This window comes from Sorex fumeus, unplaced genomic scaffold (genome assembly GCF_029834395.1).
Source record: "Sorex fumeus unplaced genomic scaffold, SorFum_2.1 ptg000054l, whole genome shotgun sequence".
Lineage (NCBI taxonomy): Eukaryota > Metazoa > Chordata > Mammalia > Eulipotyphla > Soricidae > Sorex > Sorex fumeus.
The window spans coordinates 38,170,082-38,189,430 of NW_026606111.1; the positions used below are offsets into that span (position 1 = coordinate 38,170,082).

The 19,349-nt window shown below is 36.8% G+C and overlaps 1 pseudogene; it reads left to right on the forward strand.

Moving 5' to 3' along the window:
• The first annotated feature begins 7,191 nt into the window (after positions 1 to 7,191).
• Positions 7,192 to 9,032, forward strand: LOC130033432 (elongation factor 1-alpha 1-like; annotated as a pseudogene).
• The last annotated feature ends 10,317 nt before the right edge of the window (positions 9,033 to 19,349 follow it).

Here is a 19,349-nt window from a genome sequence, read left to right on the forward strand (position 1 = left end):
GTCTTTGGGTTAGCCTCTTCCCTCCAAATATACTTGTCTGTTGTCTCTGTCTCTCTCTCCTCTCTCCAACCCTCCCTCCCTCCCTCCCACGCTCCCTTCCTTCCTTCCTTCCTTCCTTCCTTCCTTCCTTCCTTCCTTCCTTCCCTCTCTGTCCCTTTTACTTCTCTCACCCAAATGGCTAGGGAAAACATGGAATGTTAGTTTTATCTCTTAGAAGAATTGAGCTTTATGTATATATAGATAGATATACGTATATATGTCTATGTTTACTTGTAATATTTTCCGTTTATAACTTATCTCCAGTGTCATACTGTAAAATTATATTTTTTATTCAGTTACCTCTTAAAAATGTTAGGAAGAGAACAACTGGTAGACACCTACATATTTTACATAAATAATGGCCCAAAGTGTGTGCTGTACTCTAGAGATGCTTACTAAATATCCTCTACTAGGCTAAGAAGCAACACAAGTAAGTCAGTTGAATCAAGAAAAGGGCATTTTAAATTGAATTATGAGTTTGTAAAACAGTAGTTTTTAAATGATAAGTGAATAAATGATAAGTGATAAGTGATAAATTTTACCTTATTTTAAATTTTTTCCCATTTATTTTTTTAATTGAATCACAGTGATATGAATATTTATAAAGTTGTTCATGATTGGGTTTCAGTCATAGAATGTTCCAACACCTGTCCTTTCACCAGCATATTTTACCACCACCAATGACTAATGATTCCAGTTTCCCTTCCCCGCCACCCTGTCCCACCACCTGCCACCAGGCACTTCTCTCTCTCTCTCTCTCTCTGTCTCTCTGTTTCTCTCTTTACTTTTGGGCCTTATGGTTTGCAATACAAGTAATGAAAGGTTACTGGGTATATCTGTTTACCTGTGCCCTTCACCCCCTACAGCAATACAGTATATTTTAGGGGTAAAATTTCACAATACATCAAAGTCTGTGTTAGCACACCATGTCCACACTTCAATAATCCATTTATCACCAGCCATTAAACTCAATCTACCTTTTTAACCCTTTCTTCTCCCCCTTTGATACGCCTCAGGTCAATGGTTAGAGTTCAAATGGTTTTGTTTGGGAAATAAATAGTTTGGGAAATAAATAAATATCAACCACTCTGATAAATATAATTGCAGATTGTAAAATGTTAGATTAGATGCTGGATAAAGTCTGATTGCCTAAACTCATCATCAGAACAAGTATTCATAAGGCAAATACTGGAGAAGACCAGTAAAGCAGGATGACACTGACACCCAGAATATCCTATAAACCTTCTCACTATCTGGTGAAAGTTTTTTTAATTTCAAGGCAGATACCTCTCCAGCCCTTGAGAGAATAATATTTTCTGTTTTTTTTTCATAGCTCTCTAAATTGGTCCTATACTTCCGTGAAGTTCTTTCTATACATGGATCTATACACCCATGGTTCTATACTTTCTCCTATTGTTCATGTACTGTGTCACATTGTCTTTCTGTGATACTTTTGAAATCTGCTTCCCTGAGAGCTTGAGACTTTTCATAACAGCAAATATTGCTTTATTCATTTCTGTCTTGGTTTGACAGAGTAGATTTTTCAACAGATTTCAGCTTCTCTACAAGATCTCTCTCCTGCCCCCATTTTAAGGCAATCCATATTTCTAGCCATCTCTGCTAATGTTTTGTTTGTGCTGCTTCTGGTGCATTTGTCAGCATTCCTTGCCTTACAACTATTTGAATTGATGTAACTGCCTCCTTCAAAACTAGGAGCCCCTTGAGTGCAGGGACCAAGTCAGTCTTGTGTTCTTTAATGTGCCAAGCACACTAAGTAATCCATAAAGAATGTTTAAAAACAATTGTTAAAATGTACTGAAGAGATATTGACATATGTGTCCAAAAGAAAGCTTATCTTTCAGGTGAAAAATTGCCTGTCTCTAATCATTGTTGGTTTCGGTATCAGAATACAATGTGCAATTTATTTCCTGCGGGCAATTAAGAATAGAATAGATTGATATCTTTGAATGTAGAATGACCTTGTAAGTTACCTTATTTTCTATTCAAAATTTAGTAACCTTTCTTGATTTTAATATTTAATTTTCAAAATCATCTTAGCATTCTACTTCAAGTGATCATTTCAAGCATGAAAGGTTCTGAAAAGAGAAGTTACAGAAAAATTCAGAAATACCAGAGGCAATTATATTGTAATGAGCAGGACCACAAAAGACTATGATGCATTCAAAATCAAAATCCTAATAAGTCCATAGACCTGAGTTACTAATAGTGGAACTCTAGACACATGGGAGAAAGGAGATGGGTTCAGTGATGATATTTTATCATATTATACACCAAATCATTCTATAAAGATTGCCATGTACAAAATAGTAGGAAGAAAATTAATTTTATCATCCCTTCCTTATGTTAAATAAAAGTTTTTTTTTTTTTTTTTCAGAAGAGTCTCATGCTTAAACTACACATTTAAAATAATGGAGTAGTTTCTCCATTATTTGGGTTGGAACAATAGCACAGCAGGTAGGGCATTTACCTTGTGTGTGGCCAACCCAGGTTTGAGTCCTTCGTCCCTCTTGGAGAGCTCAGCAAGCTACCAAGGGTATCCTGCCTGCACGGCAGAGCCCGGCTAGCTCCCCGTGACATATTCAATATGCTTTAAATTTCAATGTATCAAATTATTAAATGTTAAATAAAATGAACTATACCAATTCTATTGATTATAAAATTCACCAATCATTCATTTACCAAGCGAACACTTCAAAGGAATTTATATACAGTGCCCCCCCAATTAGTTACCTTTTCAGATAAAAAGATTAAAAATTAGCAAAATATTTAGTTAACTTCACTAGTGAATTTTAAGGGTTACAGAGATAGTATGGTTATTAAGGTGCATGCATAATACGAAGTCAACCCTGATTCTACCTATAACACCACATATTACCCTGAGCATCTCTTGGTGCAGCCATGTAGACCATGGAGCATTGCTAGAGTGGTTTAGGTAATCCCCAGCATCACAAGGCCTGAATAATACTGCCTCCTTGGGACCTTGTATTGACAGAGTACTTCTGGGATGAGCCTCTGGGCCTTCTGTGCACTTTTGTGGAAACCTCCTCACTAATAAAATGATTTAAAAATTTGAGTGTAATTGTTACAAAGCCGCATAGAATATTATTCATTATTGTTTTTCACTTGTCTGGATAATTGAGGGCATGGTCAGAATCAAACAAGTACTTATTGAAGGAATGATCAGTGACTTTCATGTTTAAAATTACATTTTTAGTAAGAGGTGTCACTTGCTGCTCTATATAAGAATGTTTAAAACAAGCGTTTGAACACAAAGCTAAAATTAGTTATTAGCTATTGAGGATAACTAAATATTTTGCTAAATTTTAAATTTGGGGGGAGGCGTCACATCCAGCAATGCACAGCGGTATTCCTGGCTCATGCATTCATGCACTCAGGAATTACTCCTGGCAGTGCTCAGGAGACCATATTGGATGCTGGGAATCGAACTTGAATCAACCGCATGCAAGGCAAATGCCCTACCTGCAGTGCTATTTCTCCAGCCCCAATATATTGAAATATATTTTAACCAAATATTAATCAACTGAATTAGTAAGATTTATTGCTTGTATCGCTCTCTCTTTCTCATTTGTTTAGAAATAGGAGAGACCCCACTTGAATCCAAAATTAATTTTATTCTTGAATTAAAGTCCTGCCTATAAATGTCTGGACTATGAAGAATCTTCTTAGGAGTTAGTTGCATGCAGAAATGTGGTATTTCTGCCATCATAGAAGATAAAAGGTTTGAGGCACAGTTTCTTGGTTAAAGTCAATATGGAAAGTCTTTCTTTGTGTAGTAACTCCAGCTAGGCAATGAGTTCTCATGTAGGTTATAGAACAGGGTCCTAAAATGCAAACTGGGAAGTGATAGAAGATTAAGATAATCATAAAAAACACCATTTCACTAAAATATACTTAAACCTTTAATAATATAAGACATCATTAGCCACTTGATGCATAGGATAAAAGGATAAAAGCATGAGTGGGAGATGACACCCTCAGGAGGACACAGATACCTAAACCGGCAGACTCAGAGGGGAAATCTTTATCTTCTTGTCATGTTTGTTCATCTGCATTCACTGCATATACTTCTGTTCCTATATGCATGTTGCTAGCAGCATTAATGGCCTAAGTAATAATATGTCAAGATGCTTGGAAACTAGGAACACTAGACTCAATATGCACAAATGACATATAAGGGACTAGAAATTTGAAGGGAAAGAACAGTACCTACATCATTGTAAGTAAATATAGACAAAAATAGATATTTCAAGTTATTAATAAAGTGTAACTTTTTTGGTACTGTTTTCCCTACCATAAGAAGAAATAGATCAGTAGAAATTATAAATAAAAACTCTCAGTAGATTAGTAGATGGCCTTAATTGGAGAGCAATTCAGTATTCAGCAATGTCCAAAGAAAATAATTATCTTGAATAACAGCAACAAAATTTTAAAGAGATTTCTATTTCAAGATTTCCTATGAATATCTCATTTTGTTCCATGGAGTCAATTAGATAATATCTACTGAGAATTCTTCAATAAAACACTGTTTGCTGTGTTATGAATCACCCACAATTAGTGTTGCTCTATATTCTCTTTGGGATCATGTTTATTAGATAAAATTCATAAAGAATAACTAGATTAAACTATGTGCGAATAACTAGATTAAACTATGTTATTTTTACTGGAACTGAAGAAGTATAACATTAAGCATTACTTTGTTCCTCATCTCCCAAATTTGGAAAATTGAGGGCATATGCCTTATGTTTTTATTTAGATTTTTTTAAATCAGTGAATATATTTGACATAACAAATACTATATTTCATAGTTCAACAATTTTCATTATGTTGCTTTAAGTCAATAGATCAATATATACTCAACTAAAAAAACAGTTGAAATATCTCTGCCTTACTGAAATGGATTTTTGGAATAAAATACCCAGTGTCACTTATACATTGTGAGCAAAGTATCCACAAATTCTGGTACACCTATATGTTTGATTAACATAATTCTAGATATTTCTCTCTGCATATAAGTATATATAAAATTATAGAAATAACTTTAGAAAAAAGTAATTTATATATTTGAGTTTAAAATTAAAAGTTAAAATTGTAATTTAGAAAATTGAATTATAATGAAGAAAAACAAGGGAATGGAATCCCCCCTAAATGATTATATTATAGGGCAGCTCCCAAGAGATATTTTCAGACTTTATTCTCTATTTATATACACATAAAAATTTTAAATATCATTATTTTTGGACCACACCCAGTTATTATTAGGGCTTATGTCTGGCTCTGTACTCAGGAATCACTCCTGGGAGTACTAGGGGACCACATGTGATGCTGGGGATCAAACCCAGGACAGCTCTATGCAAGGCAAATTCCCTAACCACTGTACTATCTCTCTGCCCTGAATGCTATGAATTTTATATGTATTCATACATATAAAATTATACACACAAATTGGGAAAATGCCAGTTATGATTTTAGTACATTTTTACTTTCGAATATATATATATATATGAACTTAATCTCTAATAGCTTAGTTTATAAATTAGGAGTTTGAATAAAAATGGGAGAAACTGACTGAGGTTAATACAAAATTATTTTTTTAAGTTATAAAGTAGGTCACAGTACTAAGAGAAATCATTGATATTTTCTATTATATTCCTGGTAAAGCATTACCCTGAATAAGAGTACTGTTGTTTACCAACTAAGTATTAAAACTAAATGGTTAAAAATGGACATTAAAAATCATAAAATAGTACAAGCACGAAAGATCAAGTACGACATCATTGGTCTGACCGAAACGAGAAGACATCAATCCCATCATACTGTTTTTGACACTGGAGAAGAACTGTTCCTTGGAACATGTGATAAAAGAGGCGTCGGTGGTGTCGGTATCCTTGTCAACACAAACTTAGTCACGAGCATTGATTCATTTGAATGCCTAACAACCCGAATCGGACGATTACACTTGAATAAATGTGGCTCACTACCAGCAGTTTCTATCTTTGTTGTCTATGCACCAACATCCAGTTATGGTGAAAGAGAAACTGAGAAATTCTACATGGAGCTGGAGAAATTCTATAAAGAAGATCACACCTTCTACAAGATCATTGTCGGTGATTTTAATGCCAAGATAGGACCAAGAAGATCAGTCGATGAATCTAACAGAGAATACACTGAAATTTGATCATGCAGAATGATAGTTTGAGTTCATCAAGAGTGAAATAAATGCATTAAAGTAAAAGAATAAAAAAAATCATAAAATAGAAAAATATAATATATAATGTAATATAAATAATATAATAAATAATTAAAAATAATAGCTCAGCTGGACAAGTTTTTCTGATCTGGCAGGGGCTGATTTTAATTGAGCTCACTAATCTGACAAGTGAGAACTGAGAAAGGTAACTAGGACATATATCAGGTAATTTTTATTGGAGAGAGAAATAGAATAAGATAGAGACAGAGAGACAGACAGACACAAAGAGAATTGTAAGTCCTCTTGAGGTCTACAATCAAGATCACTTCTTGATTTTAATACCATCACTTCTATTACATTCCATTGGCCAGACCATAACAGCAATGGTAATTAATAGAATCCACTTTTGTGTTGGTAAAATCTTTGAAGTCACATCACACAGAAAAAGTGATGGAGAAAGAAACTGGAAACAAACTGGAGCCATTCCACTACCTGGCCTCTATTTCTTCATCCCAGAACTTTGAAATAATCTTTAAGCAATAAAGAAGTAAGTTTGAATTCCCTGATTTAGGGACCTAAAACAGCACTTAAATATAGTGCCTTAGCTGTAGATCCTTTTAACCTAGAGAACTACCAGTTAAAAGTTAGTTAACTTGTTTCTACATACCCCATACAGAGAACAACAAACTAAACTGTCAATAATACTCCCATCAAACCAGAGAAGCATTGGAAGAATTTAACAGTCCCTTGATTGTAGCAGTGCTGATGTGTATCCAGTTTGTGATATATTGACAGGGCTGTCCTTGAAAATTAGGAATGGCCCTTGATTATTTCTTGATTACCCCCCTTTTTTTATATATCCAGCTTTTTTCAGGGGTACTCTTCACTCCACTCAGGAATTATTCCTCTTTTTCATAACGGGTTTGCCGCCAGAACACAGGTATCATGAAAACCACAGCTAAACGCAAGCCAAAATGGGAAAGGAAAAGAATCACATCAACAATGTCATCGTCGGACACGTAGACTCGGGCAAATTCACCACCACTGGCCACCTGATCTACAAATGTGACAGCATCGATAAGAGAATGATCGAGAAATTCGAGAAGGAAGCTGCCGAGATGGGAAAGGGCTACTTCAAGTACACCTGGGTCTTGGATGAACTGAAAGCTGAACGTTAACATGGTTATCACTATTGATATATCTCTGTGGAAGTTTGAGACCAGCAAGTACTAAGTGACCATCATTGATGCTCCAGGACACAGAGACTTTATCAAGAACATGATTACAGGCATTTCTCAGGCTGACTGTGCTGTCCTGATTCTTGCTGTTGGTGTGGGTGAATTTGAGGCTGGTATCTCCACGAATGGGCAGACCTACAAGCATGCCCTTCTGGTTTATACACTGGGTGTGAAACAGCTCATTGTTGGTGTTAACAAAATGGGTTCCACTGAGCCACCCTACATCCAGAAGAGATACGAGGAAATTGTTAAGGAAGTCAGCACCTACATTAAGAAAATTGGCTACAACCCTGACACAGTAGCATTTGTGCCAATTTCTGGCTGGAACAGTGACAACATGCTGGAGCCAAGTGCTAATATACCCTGGTTCAAGAGTTGGAAAGTCACCCGTAAAGATGGCAATGCCAGTGGAACTACACTGCTTGAAGCTCTGGATTGCATCCTGCTGCCCACTCGTCCAACTGACAAACCCCTGCGTCTGCCTCTCCAGGACGTTTACAAGATTGGAGGTATTGGTACTGTCCCTGTGGGCCAAGTTGAAACTGGTGTTTTCAAACCTAGCGCGGTGGTCACATTCACTCCAGTCAATGTTACAACTGAAGTTAAGTCTGGTGAAATGCACCATGAAGCTCTAAGTGAAGCTCTTCCTGGGACAACGTGGGCTTTAACGTCAAGAATGTGTCTGTTAAAGATGTTCCTCGTGGCAATGTGGCTGGTGAAAGCAAAAATGATCCTCCCTGGTGGAGGGATGGGTATTTGATCATTGTAAAATTGAAACCCAAGCACAAAAATTTGTAAGTCTACAACTGTACCTCATGGTGTCTCACTAATAAAAATTTTTTAAAAAATGATCCTCCAATGGAAGCTGCAGGCTTCACAGCTCAGGTGATTATCTTGAACCATCCCGGTCAGATCAGTGCTGGTTATGCACTTGTGCTGGATTGCCACACCGCCCACATTGCTTGCAAGTTTGCTGAGCTGAAAGAGAAGATTGGCCGTCGTTCTGGGAAAAAGCTGGAAGATGGCCCCAAGTTCTTGAAATCTGGTGATGCTGCCATCGTTGATATTGTGCCTGCAAAGCCCATGTGTGTTGACAACTTCTCTGACTACCCTCCTCTGGATCGTTTTGCTGTTATTGATATGTGGCAGACTGTTGCTGTGGGTGTCATCAAAGCAGTGGACAAGAAGGCAGCTGCAGCTGGCAAGGTTACCAAGTCTGCCCAGAATGCTCAGAAGGCTAAATGAACATTATCCCCAGTACCTGCCACCCCAGTGGTGGAAGAACGGTCTCAGAACTGTTTGTCTCAATTGGCCATTTAAGTTTAATAGTAAAAGACTGGTTAATGAGAACAATGCACCGTAAAACCTTCCGAAGGAAAGGAAAATGTTTTGTGGACCATTTGTTTTTATGTGTGTTTGGCAGTTTAAGTTATTAATTTTTAAAATCATTACTTTTTCATGGAAACAACTTGGCCAAATATTTGTCACAGAATTTTGAGACCCATTAAAAACAAAGTTTAATGAGAAAAAAATTACTCCTCACAGAACTTGGGGAACCATATGGGTGATTGGAGATCAAACCCGGGTTTGCTATATGCAAGGCAAGCGTCCGATCCACTATACTATCTCTCTGGTCCTGGGTCTTAATTCTTTACCTTGTATCGTTTTTGCAGTCCATGACTGCTGCTTCCTGGAAGTGATTCAGTGGTTTTGTATCCTCTTTTATGTATCCTCTCAGTCTTCCTTGCCTATCACTTTGCCTATCCCTTGCCTTGATGACTTTTTAAGAGCAGTCCCTTATAGTCAGCATATTCATTTTCAAATTTGCTTTCTCCTTACTGCAAGTTGAAGGCCAAGACCATTTAACAGGTTAGATAACTTCAGTCTCTTTTAGGCAGGGTGGTGCTATTTCAACATGTATGTTGTCTAAAAGCCCTGTGAATGTCCTATGAATTAAAAATTTAATTCTTTTGACAAAAAAAAACCCAAATAGGCAGCACTCTTCTTTCTCTGCAATTTTGGGGTGGCTTCTGTGAAACCATATGGAAGATTTCCTGAAAATCCTTTTGTCTATTAGGATAGATTAAATCTGATTCTTCCAGAGAATTCACCCTATAATTTTTCACCTTTGATTTCAGGACAGGGAACCAAGTGATGAGAAACTGTTTTATTGTGCAGGCAGAAAGTTATAGAGTATGATTTTCTCCAAACTGTGCTTCTCAACCAATAAGTCATTTCATCTGATCTTTCTTCTTCACCAGCTATTTATGTTAGATGAGCTTCAACTGGAGAGTTCTTTATTCAAATCCAAAAGTTAATTGAATACTTTTTTTTCACTATTCAAGGAAGCCAAACTGTTGTTTCATCAACTTTTGTTACTCTACAACGCTTTGCCATATTTTTATCCTCAGTATAATTTCCTCACCAGAGTGTTTCAAACTTTTGCTAACAATTTGCTCTTTGCTTTCTAATCTTAAACTCAAAGGTTATTTTTCTTATATTTTATTAAGGGAGAGTCTCCCCTGGGTTTATTTATATATATTTTTAGATATTACTACGTAACTAACCACTTTGAAAGGTAGAGCTAAAAGCTAGAGCACTTTATTATTGTTTCTGGGTCGGTGGGTCAGTGTAGCAGTTTTGATCTTGGCTGACTTGCTCAAGTGTGTGAGCCACTTAAGGGAAAGCCTTGGGGCTGTCTGAAATGGGATATCTGGGGTTAGTTGCATTTGCTTGAGACATTTTTTGGCAGACTTGCCTGGAGTTGTTCTCATGTTATTAGACTGAGTGCTAAGAAAGAGAATGTAGAAATGTGCTCGACCTTTGCTCTGAGCTCAGAAACGGTGCTCTGAAACTTTTGTCCTTTCTAGCAACCACATCAGATCATAAGGCCAGTTTAGATTACAGGAGTTGGGAAATAGATTTCACCTTTTGAAAGAAGCTTCAAAGACACATTACAAACTTATCAATATAAAAAAAAAGAGTGGGGAATCAATCCACCACAACCTTAAACTCTAAGCTGTTTTCTCTAGTACAACATAGATGGCATTTGGGGTTCTATGCAGTGAATTTTGTAGGCTAAACTGACATATGGCTCTTTCTGTCCTTTTTTTTTAAAAAAAAATATAGCATTTCTCAAATTAGGTATTGGACAGTAACTACAGATAGTTCTATTTGCTACTGACAATAGTGGGATAGTTCATAAAACATATCAGAGATTTCCTTTTGATTATCACATATCATATAATAGTTCAGGTCTTTGAGATTGGATTACACTTTTGTCCTATAGTCAACTTTTCTATATTCAGATAAAAAAGTATTAAACATTTAAGGTTATAGGAGGAATGTGGCAAGGTATCATGGAATTAAATACTTTTAATCAATGCTTTTTAGTGATATTGTATTTTGATGTATTGAGAGTTCTTTTCCTGTTCCCACTCTCAGTTCTCTTGTTTCTTTATCCTTAGTCTGCTATATCAGTTTTCTTCAAGGAGAGTGATTATTCAGAGCAAGAAAAGTCAAAATTTTGGCATTTGAACTTCTAAGAAGACATCTGTATACCATAAAACTTCATGATTCTGGCATAAACAACAGGATAGTTAGAACATATCTAGAATGGTTTTCTGTCTTTGGAAGTAATGATGAAATTACTTGGCAAAAGGAAGGAGTAAAGCTGGGAAAAATAAAGGGTTTGTACTTGGCTTATGCTGAGTTTGAAGTCTTTTGTGTTGGAGACAAAATAAGAAAAGTTCAGCAGATCTCTAAGAAGTTACATATGTTTCTACTCGGGTAATCAGGAGAAATGACTGATCTTCCAAGGGAGCCCTGGACCCCTATGAAGGCAGAGCAGAAACTAAGCTCAGGGATATGTAGAAGTCAGCGATCATGTATCTCACTAAAGGGAAAGAAAACAGCTGGAGGTGCTTGAGTTACATGAAATTACGAAAGGAGTTGGAAAACACAGAGTCATTTTGTTATCTGGTCATTCTGGGATCCTGAATGCACCAGGAAAACAGAGGTCACAGATAAACTACAGGTCTCCACAAAAGATTGATCTTCCTATTAGCTAAGGTTAAACTTGCCTGAGGACTATAAGATGCTACATTCTGTCTTGAAATTGAGAAAGCAATCCTTCTCCTCTAATCTGTCTTCAGGATAAATCTGGATTAACTGGACATCTATCCAAAGGAAACTGAACACAATCCAGAAATAGTGGGGTTTCCTTTGAACTCTGCACTGCACTGTAGCACTGATATGTCCTCCTGCTGTTCATCAGTTTGCTCTAGCAGGCTCAGTAATGTCTTCATTGTGTGACTAGTTGTTACTGTGTTTGGTATATCAAATACGTCACATGTAGCTTGCCAGGCTTTGTCGTGCAGACGAGATACTCTTGGTAGATTGCCGGGTTCTCCGAGACTGGTGGAAGAATCAAACTGGGGTCAGCCAGGTCGGCCACGTGCAAGGCAGATGCCTACCTGCTGTGCTATTGCTACAACCCCCTTTGAACTCAAAAGATCAATATTTCTTGTATTAATAAAAATTCAGTTTGAGAGTTAGTAGGATTATAGAAACTTTAGTGCACCAATTCTAAGACACTGTTCCTCTATATTTTACATATCTGAAATTGAGATACAATTCACATCCCTGACATAACATAGTTTAGTTGACAGTGATTTTTCTTTCTTAATGGTAGGCGAAACAATAATGCAAGATATAAATAGTGATGTCTTAAATGAAATGAAATACCACATAGAAGAAGTTGTATCTTTGAATAATTGAAATTTATAAATCTTGCTTTTATAGCTGAAAATGATATTAATTTACAAGCTCGGCTCTTCTTGGCACTCTAACTCTTCCCTTATTCACAATGACATTGTTCCTTTTAGTTCCACATGTCTAGGGAATGACAGCTTGAAGTGTTATCTCAGATGGGAGGGGCTGTAACTGCTGCTCAAAATGCCACTTGAGCAGAATGCCACTTGGGGACAAGGTGACAGTGGCAAGGGACCATTATATAAAATATATTGTCCATTATATGTTATATATATCCACATATGAAAGAAGCTTGAAGAATAATTTTGTGGTAATATATGTATGGACATTAGGATTATGAGTTTAGTTTTATGACCCAATATTAATTCAAAATTTCTGTAATATATTACTTTATAAATTATAAAAATGAATTCTAAAAGTACAATGCAAAGGTCTATGTACAGTTTCCAGGTCACTGATGTTGCCCTCTGTCTTTCTCTTATAAAAGATACTGGCAAAGAAATGTATAGCCTGCTCTATTACATTCATATTGTTGGCATTTATGAACTATACTTTCTAAATGAAGCCGCATTCAAACCAATTTCCTTTTTCTCATTCTTTTACATCTCTAAAGTATATAGTGTCAATTACTTAACCACCGAACATTTTGTTTGGGAAAATTCAAATTTTAGTAAATTAAAAATCATACCTCATGAGAGTATATTGGGCATCAAATTTTTTTTTACATAATTTGTTCTATAAAATTAAGTAACTGTAATCCCAGAATACTAAGCACATTGTATCTCAGATCCAATTTGCTTTTTGAGCTCAGCTAATTAGTTTGCTTTGTAGTTTATTTAATCCCTGATCAATAAATTATAAAACTCTAGAAAGCCCATTCTAAAATACTGCCTGGTTAACTATACTTGTAAAATTTCAGGGTGAGGGAATACATGCACCTTTAAATCTATGTTTTACAATGTTTGTGCTTTTCTTATTGTCTTCTCACATTCTATATATTCAATATGCTATTACTGAACAATGTGTAACGTCTAATGCTCTGCACTACAAAATAAAAATACACATTGTGTTACAGTGCTGGGATTTTATGCTCCTATAAAATTGTTTAAGCAAATGTTTTTGGGTTTGAGCAGTATAATATTTTTCTTCTAATGTATCTTATTTTTAAGTTAAGTTGAAATTATTTTTTTCTTACAAGTCAAATACCATGAAACATGATGGAATATTGATCACCTTCCTTAACTCTTTTCAGAATCCATTATCTCTGTTATGACAGAGCTGTTAAGACTACATGGCTTGGTAGCTCACCATGATGATTCATAGGAAGATTTTAGCAGAGGTCTCATGCCATGCACAAGATGAAATGCAGGACTCCTATAGAGAATGAGTTGGAATCATTTCTAAACTCTGTTGCCAACTCAGTGAGTGAATTTTATTGTCAGGATTTTAGTCCCACATTTTAGTCCCACAACACAGACAGCTATGATCACTGTGAACACTTTGCTGGTAATGGTTACCTTTATTGGATACCCTGATGGATAATATATGCCCCAATGGACAGTCACAGATTCTTTCTGAATATATGTCTGTGAAGATGTAGCACAGTAGCACTGTCGTCCTGTTGTTCATTGATTTGCTCGAGCGGGCACCAGCAATGTCTCCACTGTGAAAAATGGGGAAAAAATAAAAAGTCCCTGCTGCAAAATAATATATATATATTAAATAATCTTTTATTTTTTCTTGATACTTAACAAATAATACAAGTAGGGATAGACTAATATTGAGAAAAATAATAACACATGCTAAAATTTTACTTTAAAAAATCAAATATTGAACTTTATAAATATTTGAGAAATTAAAATACTCACACAATTATATATTACATGTATCTCAAAACATATATCTGATGAGGGGCTTTCACATAGAATATGTTAAATGCTTTATGACTCAGTTTTATAAAAACAAATAATGTCATTTAAAATGGGCAAATGATAAGAATAAATAATTTCCAAGTCAATGTATAATTGTTCTTAAATACCAGAAATATTCTTGAGATAGTTAGCGATCAGAAAAATTAAAATAAAACCATATTTCAGCACCACTGAATCATGAGACTCCAAACTTTACTATCCAAACTTAAAAGATGCCAGTAAAGAAGGCAGGCTGAGGCTGGGGAGTTGGGGAATAATGGGTAAGAAAGAGAACCTGGGAACACTGGTGGAGGGAATGATTGGTGATCATGGGTCTCAAAAACCCACAATAAATAAGTTGAAACTTACAATGCTTTAAGGAAGCAAAATTTGGGGAAAAAACATACCTACTATGACAGCTGTACCAAAAAGAGAGAGACAATAACAAGTTGTAGGTAAAATATAGGGAAATAAAAACTCATACCACTTGTAGTAAAATAAAGAAGCCATTTTGGAAAATGTTTAGCAGGTTCTTAAAATAATAAACTAAGAATTAAGCATAAGATCCAAAAAGTTTTCTTGATATAGACAAAGAAAATTGAAAATACATGGCTACAAATAAAACTTGAACACAAATATTTATAGCAACATTTTAATAATAACAAAAATGGAAGATATGAAAGACTTTTAATTAGTGAATGAATAAAAAGAATATGATACATTCATAAAATGAAGTGGGGTTTCTTTTTGCCATAAAGTAAAATGAAGTACACATATGTGCTATAACAGGGATTAACCTTGAAAATACTATTTCGTGAAAGAAGTTAATTGATATAAAGATTGACTTTGATTATCTCATTTATACAAAATGCTTTGAATAGAGAAATGTTTTAAGACAAAGTTGATAAACTGTTAGCTGGGGCTCACTGACAATAGTGAGTAACTGCTAGTACATAGGAGTTTCTTTTGGGGACCCAAAAGAAGTGTTCTACAATTGATTGTAGTAATAATTGTTTACCTCTCTGAATATAATAAAAATCATTGAAATGCATATTTGAAATGAGGAACCATATAAGATATAAATACATCCCCATAAAATTATTATATTAAAAAACTGAAGGTTATATTATTTCTTAAAAGAGATATAATTTGTAATTCTAACAAAAATAGAATAGTGTCATCATTTATTCACTACTTCTTCCAGCTAAAAAACTCTACATTTAGCACAATAACAAACACTGGAAAACTTTGAAAGAAGATAGGCAATTTAGCAATCTGTTAATGAAGAGTTTCCCAGATCTTCCTGTTGTTCATCGATTGCCTCGAGCAGGCCCCAGTAACATCTCCTTCGTCCTAGCCCTGAGATTTTAAAAAGTGCCACATTCAAGGCTCTTTTGGGGTCAGGAGAATGAGACCCATCACTGTTACTGGTTTTTGGCATATTGAATATGCTACTGGGAGTTTCCCAGACTCTGCTGTGTGGGCAGGATACTTTTGGTAGCCTGCCAGGTTTTCCAGAATTAGAACTAGAAGATAAGATGCTCCTGGGAACAGGATTTTATAGTCTCTGGGTCTTGGTCATTGATGGGACTATATGGCACCTGGGGTAGTTGGTGGGTATAATGCCTACATACTGGAAGATGGGGGATCTGGGTAGAGAAGGCCCCAGTTCCAATTCGAGCAGGATTGGAGATCAACGCTCCAGGTTCTGCACACCTGGGTTCCTCAGCACTCAATTGGGACTGGGGCATCCTCCACCCAGATACCCCATCTTCCAGTATGTAGACGTTACACCCACGAACTGCCCCCGGTGCTGTGTAATCCCATCAACGGCCAAGACCCATAGACTATAAAACCCTGCTCCCAGAAGAGGACAGTGCAGTCTCCTGTCTCTGCACCTGACTGTCCTCACTGGGGCACCTTCGAGGAGGGTGTATTGAGTTTCCCTCCCACCCTAAGCAGAGCCCCGGCAGCTGAAGACCTCCAGTTCCAGCCACAGCCATGCTGAAGACGACTCTCCAAATGTTCGGACAAGCCTCATGCATGAAGGAAACAGATCTTGTTATTGTAATCCATATCTCATAGAGAGAACTGTTGATGACTCCAAACTGGAACTTGTCACACACAGAGACAAATAAGGTTTAAAGAAAACGCTTTCCATGTAGACAAAGGATTGAGAAAATGTGGTTTAAAAACAGAAAATATATTTGGCATAACCACCCAAGTACAAGTAAAAAAAATGTAGAAAAACCACCTTCCTACCTTCCACAATTTTGGCTATGATAACTTAAGAGTCAATTTCACTGCTCTCTTTCTCCTCTCTTGCCTGCCATAGTAGGTAGAATAATTCCCTCATTGTGTGGTAATGGTGGGACCACCTCAAACTGTTCTTTCCCAGTCAAAACAGGCAGCAGTTGTTTGATTCCTCTACTGGTATATCGTAGGATAGAGAAGGCAGATGGTGTTCGCTTTCCTGTTGCAGAAGAAGATATTCTGATTTACCTTCCATGGTAGTATCAGGCAGGATGTACATCATCACTTGGTGGAATCACAGTCACAATCACAACCATCCTGTTATTCGTCGATTGCCTCGAGCAGGCCCCAGTAACGTCTCCTTCGTCCTAGCCCTGAGATTTTTTTTTTAAAAAGTGCCATATTCAAGGCTCTTTCAGAGTTAGGAGAATGAGACCCCTCATTGTTACTGGTATTTGGCATATTGGGTATGCCACGGGGAGTTTGCCAGACTCTGCCGTGTGGGCAGGTTACATTCGGTAGCCTGCCAGTTTGTCCAAAGTAGGAATGAGATGATAAGAGGTTGTGCAGCTGCAAATGCGGCCGCACGCTTCCGGGAGCTGGGTTTTATAGTCTCTGAGTCTTGGCTGTTGATGGGATTACACGGCGCCAGGGGGCCAGTTGGTGGGAGTGACTCCAGCCTACTGGAATTTAGAGGATCTGGGTGGATATTGCTCAGCCCCGATCCAAGTAGGCTTGGAGATCTCAGCCCCAGGACCCGCATACCTTTGTTCCTCTGCCAGTACCTTCATGTGTGCGGAGAGTGGTCTCAGCATGGTGGTGGCTGGTTCTTCCACTTGGTGAAAGCAGATGATTATTCAGCCATAGAAAGTTAGTGTTGGCAGGAATTTGTGGAGCAAGCTGAGATTGAGCCTCCAACACTGCACCATCAGAAGTACAACACAGTTCAGTTGTATTGCACTTCAATACCTAACATAGGATGCTAGCAGGATTCAGTGAGTTGCTGAACCTCTAAACCCCACCTGAGATTATGAGGTTTGGGAAAAGTTGGTGCCTATACTACTAGTTGGTATCTTAAGCTCTCTTTCCGTCTCAGTGGACTATAGTAAGGAGCTGAATTTCTTTTTGTTTTATTTTACTTTTGGGGGGGTTCACACCTGGCAATACTGAGGGGTTATTGCTGGCTCTGCACTCAGGGATTACTCCTGACAGGGCTTGGGGAATCATGGGTTGCTGGGGACTGAACCCAGGTGGATTGTGTGCAAGGCAAGTACCCTATCTACTATACTATATCTCCAGCCCCTGGAGCTGAATTTTCTCTTCTTTTCTATAGCAGTAAAGAACTATGAGTCAGTGTGTATTTACTATTTCTCTGGTAACAAGATGGCATAGTACTGGAATAAGGTTAGACTTGATGCTGGTTGAGGTCCCTGAGTGACTTATGTGAAATAGGGAGGAGAGAAAGGGCAGCTTCAAAAAGGAAATCCTTTCTATATATCCACCTCTGTCACTCTGGAAATGGCTGGGGAAATGGAGGACTGATATGAGTAGACTGTGAGCCTTGCTCTTTGCTAGAAAGGAAAGTCAATCCTAGACCTTACCCAGGCCTTTTGGGTCACTGCCTTGGTCTTGCAGAAAAGAATTTAAAGTAAAAAAAATTACTTTACTTCAAGGAGTGAAGTATAGTAAAAATGGTTTTTATTTGGACGTTGAGGAAGTGGGAAGAGAGGGAGGTGGGGGAAAACATGGGTTTCATCAGAGTGGAGCGACAACTTTAGGATACATCCCAATGTTCAAGTCTAAAAAAACACATCAAGAGGGCAGGAGATATGGCAGCATGTGCTGGGGTACCATGTACTGGGACAACGCATGCAAGCTCTTCTTTTGTTCAAGTTCTCTTATACAGGGTTTTTTCCCAAGCTACCTGCCCCCCACATGTAGCTTCCCACCTAGCTAAGAGTACTTTGCTAATGTGGATGCCAGAAGAAGAGTTGGGAGCAGATGATGACCTTCTTTGACATGTCTTTCCTGGTCTTGGTTCCTGCTGGAGCTTCTTTCAGAGTGGCCCAGCCTTCTCTGAGTCTGAGATGGAGCTAGTTAAAGGTCTTATCAGTCCACAAGATGGGTTTTGGCAGTCTTAGAACTAGTGACAGAGTGGGCTTCTTCAAATTCTATCTCTTGATGTTATTATGCCCCAAGAACTCATTACCAGAGGGCTCTCCTAACTCCCTGTTTACCTGCCTGCTTCAGACTCATCAAATGATTTTATAAACCTTTTCCTCATTTTTCTTTTTCTGAAGTTATAGAAAATTATTAAGAATTTCTTAAAGGTTTAACATTATTCATTGAATATGTTAGTCTATAACTTAAAGGGAAGTTTTAGAGTATAAATCACTGGTTAGCAGAAGAGTATGAAGTCTTATTTTTTGTTTTTAATATTAGTCATTTAAACTTTCTAAGAAATTTGCATTAGTCTAGGTTCTTGAGCTTAATTTTAATATTTTTTCTAATAATTTTTGATACCTTAAGGGTTTTTAGAGATGCTTTTCTAATTCTTGATATTGACAATTTTTGTCTTTGCCTTCCATTTGCCAAATGAGACATTTATTATTAATTTCATTAGTTTTTTCAAAATAATTTTAAGTCACTTAAAATTTTTATTTTTTTAATTAATGTTTGTGTCCTTTTAATATGAAGGCAATTTGTACTTTTTACTATATAACATAATATTGTACTTTTTGCTGTATAACAAAATAGTGAATATGCCAGATTGCATTTTCTCAAAAGACAGAATAATGTTTCTCTTTTATTCTTGAGAAACGCAATGTCACCTGTCTTTTGAAGGATCCAGTTTCTTGTGATGTCTATAATACTCTCCATGAGAGTATCAACAGTGCTTGGGAGTAA